This window comes from Malania oleifera, chromosome 3 (assembly GCF_029873635.1).
Source record: "Malania oleifera isolate guangnan ecotype guangnan chromosome 3, ASM2987363v1, whole genome shotgun sequence".
NCBI classification, from domain to species: Eukaryota; Viridiplantae; Streptophyta; class Magnoliopsida; order Santalales; family Ximeniaceae; genus Malania; species Malania oleifera.
Window position 1 is genome coordinate 118,831,955 of NC_080419.1, and position 7,546 is coordinate 118,839,500.

The following is a 7,546-nucleotide window of genomic DNA, read 5'->3' on the forward strand; positions in this document are numbered from 1 at the left end:
TGTTGCCACACACTGGTATTAGTTTATTTCCCATACTGAGAGGTGTCTCACCCCAAAATTTTATAAACTTTTCAAGAGCCCCTGATAGGAGAGCAGAAAAAGCCCCGCTGATCTAGAGCTATTGTCTGCCCTTTTTGAAGGGTAAGTTTTAGTAGGGACAGCTGGATTTTTGTGGGAAGTGTCCATAGATTTTGTTTCTTTTAGGATGTATATACTAAAATACAGTGGATGTAGTGACTCTGGTATTTATAGTAATGTGATGGATGTTTCCGTATTTATTATATTGTGATTATATGTTTCCTGCTGCTTAGGCTTCTGTTATGTGTTCTGATGTATCCCTGGTGCCCATGGGTCCAGGTGGATTATGATTTGTTGAGCCGGGATTTATGATATTGATTTTATATTTTATTTAAATTTTTTTTGAAAATTAAGCAGGTCGCCACAACCACGTATTATGTAAATAGGTGGTTTCACTCATAACATAAATATCTGTTGCAACGGTATCGTGCTCTGTAACTGTATGGCTCAACAGGGTTTGATACTATATAATATATCTATATATACAACTATCTGATTTACCATGATTCTGTAATAGCTGTATTAACCATGACAATGAAATAAATTATAATGAACTGTAATTGTATCATATGTATCTTCGAACTGAACTGTAATCTGTACATCATGGTACTGAGAACTATATAATCTTAATATTGAAAACTATATAATCATGGTACTGAAATTCGTATAATCATGGTACTGAAAACTGTAAAACATACTTTCGTACTATTTCATATTCTCAAGCCATACAATACTTTAATACATAATATTCATAATTTAATAAACTGTATAATGTCTTGCTGTGAATATTAAACTGGTAAAAATATGCATTTCATACTAAAAATCATTTTAAGATTACCTAATATAGTATATTTTCCCTTACCTGATTACTGAAAAACCCCTATGGTAAACTGGCCTAACACGTGCAAGGCTTCCTACAAAATACCCCGAAAACAACATTTTCTTGGACAGAATATCAATATTTCTTCGCCTATATCATTTCCTATAATTGTCAGAAGGCCGAAAATTGACTAAAAGACCTTACCCTGAATTTGGGATGAATTCCAACTTCATTTCACCAACGATCCGCCCCAGCAAACTTGTAGAGAAGTCCGTCAAGAACGTCGTGGTGGCTTTAGATCGTCGATCCGGCAACTGGTGGGACCAAAATCGAAGAGAGAAGGGAAAGAGACCGTAGAAGAGAGAGAGAGAGAGAGAGGAGAGAGTAATTTGCACTGAAATAGTATAAAAATATGAGTTTTCACTATTTATAGGGCCAGATTCATCGACGAGACACGTCACCTCGTCGACGAGTCCTTAAGTAAATTCATCGACGAACCTTACCCTTCGTCGACAAAATTTAAAGTAGCCCAAATCCTTCTTTCGGTATTTTCTTGTCGACGATACGAGACCTTGTCGACAAGGTCCTAAAGACCTTCGTTGACGAATACAGATGAATCCCTGTATTCGTCGACGAATCCTGGAAGTTCCTTGAAATTATTATCTCCAAAATGTAATGTCGTCGACGAAGCCTACTGCCTCTTTCTGTTCTTGTTTCCATTTTCCTCCCTCTTTATTATTAAAATACTATTATTCTTTGGGTCATTACACGACGAGTTTAAGTGGTAGTCTCGTCGATGAACGCCTACTCCTCGTCGACGAGATTCTAACCCTATAAACGACCCTCTTGGTAATTTCTTGTTGACAAGACATGTCCTTGTCGATGAACCAAATGAGGATGTTCGTCGACGAACGCTTTGTGTTCGTCGACGAGACCTTGTGATTCCCTTTTAGAATTTTCTTGTTTCTCTCTTTTATCTTACTATTTAATTACTATAATTCTACGGGTCTCTACAATCAGAGCAGGGCCTTTCGTAGGCTGGATATCTCCTCGCCTCATTTCCCCTCGTTGGCTCTCGTCGCCTTATTTCCCCCATGGGCACCAGGGGGAGTATTAATGTCCGTCCAGTCCTATATCGTCTCTGTGAGTAGTTCCAAAGCCAATATAAGATCCTTTTAACTCTCTCTCCTTGACACCTAGGTTTTGAGGATGAGTTCTCTAACATATATGGTTCAAACGGTTAAAAATGAAAACAATAGTATTAAGATATTAAAATAATTTAGTATTCAAGGAACTTACATGCCTACACATATGAAACATTGTTAAAAAAAATTATGATCACAGATATATTTCAAATTAATCTAAGGAAATAGTGGGGGTAACAAGTGTAAAAAAGGGACTTGGATAAGCACAAAAACCTTTATAATTTGATCTAGCTCAATGTTCAAAATCTAGTTGAATTGGGATTCACTAACCTCATCCCTAAATCAAACAGTTAATTAACTAATGAGTGAAGATTAATCTAAGATAAATGAAGAAAATAATTGATAAGCAATTCATCCTTTTAATACTTGATAACAGTAATACTTTGGATCCAAAGGATATAGATATTGATGTTATCAAGTATTAAAAGCATATTTTTGTTTCTATTTAGGCGAATGCTTCAAGTAACAAAAGGAATTTTGGGGGGGGGGGGGTTTCAACATGCTATTACGGCCAAAAGATTATCTTTGTACGATGCTGCAACTTCTCTAATATCTGCAAGATAGTTAATTAACCATACAAGCCAAAGAGAAATAGAAAAATCTCATACACACATGGCGTACAAATCTAGAAGACAATGTCAAATGAGAGATGCTGTTTCAGGACTTCCAAAATGCATAGTCTGAAGTAGGTTGGAGCTTTTAGCTTTTCTAAACAATTAGGAGAAGAGAAGCATATATATAAGTGCTAAAAACAACAAATAAAACAAGATCAAAGTTAAATGTAATTACTTGAACAAGACGGATCAAACACCTAGAAAATGCTCTAATCAAAGTCACTACTGATGATCTCCACTAGTACACTTTAGCCATTAATTAATTATATCTTCAGAAGAAAGAAGAAGAAGAAGAAGAAGAAGGGAAACGATAGTTAGGAAAGAAGAAATTGAGGCTACAAGGATGGTACGACCGCACGTATTTCTAAATTCTTGGCACTCAGGCTGAGACAATGAAACTAGAGCATTTTCCTGCAATAAGCATATAATGACTGCTACATGGCTCATTCATATTGAAGGTTGGTCATTGTATTTGAATAAGGATCAAGCAAAGTAAAATATATTAAAGCAAAAGAATTCATCCATCTGTTGCCTCCTACTGTTACAGACTCACATTTTAGAAATTTCATTAAGACATTATTTGACAATAAAATAATGCTTGCATGAAATTCATAGTGGTTGCGCCAAATAAGTACCACGAATTCTGCATACACAAATTGTATGATCTACTACAATCATGAAAAATAAATAAGTGACTTGAAATGCCTTATGTAGAAGTGTTGAATTTATTAAGTGTTGATAATAAGTGTTGGATTGGAGAAGCCCTAAAAATTATAAGTGGCATTTGATTGTATTTAAATAAGTGTTATTATTAGTTTTAAATATAATTTAAATTAGAATTATTAAGATTTTTAGTTAACAATTTCAATAATTATTATTTTTAATTAATATTTAAACATTTTCTACTAAATAAAATAATATAAGATTTTCCTTTTTAATTAAAAATAATTTTGTTATTAGTGTATATTTGTATGACTATTACATTAATTTATGATAAAAATAATATTTTTAATTAAATTAAAAAAATTAATTTATTCTATGTGAAAATTTAAATTAATAAATGATTCTTCGTTCTAATAATTTAATTTATTATTATTATTATAATAAATAAATAAATAAGGATAACACAAAATATTGAAATAGTCCATGTTACAAATTGTAGTCAAAAAGATTTTTGAAAATGGAATACTTAGGATTATTAATAAAAAAAAATTAAATGCACAGTAAATCTCGCTGGACTAAGTAGCGAGATTTAAATGGTAGCCCAATCCAGTGTTAATGCATGGCAAGCAAATCTCGCTACTTGTCCCAACGAGATTTGCCTAGGATAAAAGTTGGTCTTGATGTGTGACAAATCTCATTGGACCAAGTAACGAGATTACGTGAACGTTATTTTGGGAAATATTTTCCTGAATAGGGTATTATTTAATATATTATTTTTAAATAATAACAAATTGGGAAAAAACTCTGGTGAAGATCATGAAGATTCAAATTCAGTTATTAGATGTGATAGCATCGCATGCAAAGCTTTGTTTTGCAAGTGGATCAGATTTTAAAAAGTGTCTTATGTAAGGAGAACAAAAAGAACTGAAAGGTTCAAATCATTTGTCGATATTAGAGCGCACTTGGTGGCAAATCAAGTAGTTTTGGGCAAACGGGTTTGCAAGTCAAGCTATGGTAAAGATGAAAATAGGGATGATCACTGCGGGAGAAAAGTACGAAAGTATATTACATGCTTTGAATGTCCCTTGGTTGGGTTCATTAGTCACAACCATTGAACTGGATATTTTACAATTTGAAATAGGTCTTCAATAGTGACATTTACCTAGGGTTTCCTTATCAATTGTGTAACGCCCCGACCTGCCACGTGGGGCCTGAGGTGCTACTTTAGTAATATTTGTATTCTTGATACCATAATTCTCATATAAAAACAATGGAAATAATTTAAACATCCTCAAATACATTACCAGAGTTCTAGACTACCATTATTATCAAGGGTCTTCAAGCATTTAATATTACAACCCAAAAATAAAAGACAGAAACCAACTTCGTCCATAAAAACCATGCACATAAACTAGACAAACTAAACTCGGCCCCTCTAGTCTGCTAAGCACGACCCCTAGTATCTCTTGAAAAGTCAAATGATCATTGGGGTGAGACACCTCTTAGTAAGATGAATTAAGTTAATATTAGGGTGTGGCCAACATGAGTTTTAGTAGCATCATATATATATTCATTTCTCCATTTAATAAAAAATAGCATTTGCAGAATTGTACTCACACCTATACAATTGAAAATACACATTCATTCCCACAGTATAAACTATTTCAATTAATAAATAACACTATTTACATAAATTCACATATATGCGTAGAAGACATCCCTTGGGACAAACGACATGATTAACCCTATGATGGGTTGTGCGGCCCGTAGACTGGACTTAGCATGGGTGATCAATCCAAATAAAGTTAAAGTAACCATCTGCAAGTACGTTTGCAGGCATCTGCAAGCTCTACTGCAGGTCTGATTGCCTTACCACTTCTTGGTCCAAACTCCAGGGAAGGTACAACAACACTTCGGCAGGCCAACCGGCTGAAACCACCTACACTTCCACTACAGTGTGGTTGCACCTGGCCAAATAACTCACTAGCAATGGTACCATGCTCTCAATACAACTGGTGCTTAGGGTTCTTAAACCATATCATGCCATTTAAGTAATAAAAACTATAATATATTCTCACTATTATTATTATCATTTCACATAAAACTTGCCATCAATTCAAAACCCGGCATACAACCGTCATCTCAAAACCCGACATATAGTCGTCATATCACATTTCTAGTATTTTCCATAAATAATTTCAGTATTTCCATCCCACAGTATAAACCATATTTCCATAGTACGATACCAAAAAATAACTCAGATTTGATTATGAAACAAAACCAATTGGGTTAATCTCATGCCACATGTAATAACCCCAAAAAGGGTTATAGAAGATTAGTAGAGTGATTCCAAAAAAAATAAAAATAAATAAATAAATTATTAATTAATTAATCAGATTTAAGAAAAAAAAAGAAAAAAAAAAGAAAAAAATAATTAAAATTTATTTTTATTTTTATTAATAAAATATATTATTATTAATATTAATTAAATATACTATTATTATTATTATTATTATTATTATTATTATTATTATTATTCTCCTGAAGCTTCTAGCTTCATGAGATTCATTTGTTTTCATTATTCCTTTTAACTTTCTTTTTCTTTTGTTCTTTCTTCTTCTTCTTCTTCTTCTTCTTCTTCTTCTTCTTCTTTTCTTTTCTTTTCTTCTTCTGCAACTTGCGTGCACAGGCTCTCTCTCTCTCTCTCTCTCTCTCTCTCTCTCTCTCTCCTTCTATCTCTCTCTCTCCTCGATTTCGTGACGGATTTTCGCCCGATTGAAAATTCGAAGATACGACTGGACTCCATTCTCCGCTGCCGTCATTTCTACTGGCGCAGATCGATGGTAGGAGCGGCGTAGGCGTATTCCCTAGAGTAAACCATTTTTCCTTTTTTCTTTAATTTCTTACAAATTATAAGCCCAATTGACGAACGGATACCACCACGAGAATCTAGGGATGATTCTCTACAAGTCTAACGGGATGGAATTCTCGTGGGGGTGTCGGGCCAAAGCTCTAAATTTGGGGTGCGGGGGTTATTAAGGGGCTTATTTTTAATTAATTAGCATTAATTTAGAAATGCTAAAATATTGAGCATCTGGGGTTGAGGTAGGATTTCAAGAATTTAGGATCTGGGTGAGCGCCGTGGGTGTAATTTTGGGACCCACAGGAAAAATTCAGAAAATTAAGTGGGGGTGTTAAATAATAGTTTAAATATTAATTTGAGTTATATGGAGCCTAGGGAAGGTTAGATGAGTATTATTTTGGAGAAATAGATTAATTAATCTGGGGAAAATGTAAATTACAGGAGTTAAATTTCGGGCACCAAGGGCGTGAGATTTTGGGTTTCTAGCGAGACTCTCAGTAAGCCAGGTAAGGGGAATAAATTATAACAGTCTTTTTATGAAAATTATAGGTTGAGAAATATGTGAAAATGGTGTATGTTATTTTACTTGAAATTTATTATAATATAAATATCAAATGAAATTTGTGTGGCATATGATTTATATTGAGAAATGTTTAAACTGAGTTAGATGATTTACCCTGTGAAATATGTGATATGGAAATGTGTTTTAAGAAATATTGAGTAATTGTGAGATAAGATATGTATATGATAGTATGAGATGAGATGAATTATGAACTGAGAAAATATCATTTAAATGATGAAATGTGTTGAGAATATTGATATTGAAATGTGAATATGTGAAATGAAAATGTTGCAATGTTAATTCTGTAATATGAAAATGAGAAATGTGGAAATACGTGAAATATGAATGATAAAATGCCAATACCGCATAATGATTGCAGGTATGTGGTGGTAAACCCTATTGGATGGTTATGATATTGAGCACGGTACCGTTGCGAGTAGTGTTAGTGCAACCACACGGACTCTTGAAGCGTGTGGCGTGACAGTCGACTGTGCTATTTTGTAGGGTTGTTGGGCCCCCTGAGTTCGGATCAGGGTTATAGGTCGGCCAATCGTACTATGGACGCGATATGTGATATGATATTTGATCTAACCGGATCGGCCAACCGTGGTTAGATCCAGCTTTCGGGCCGCACAACCTTGACCATAGGGGGAAACATGGCGTGTATATAAAGATCCCCAAGGTGGCCATGAGTTACAGACACGATGTTGGCATTTGATACCGAGGATACTCATGAGCCGA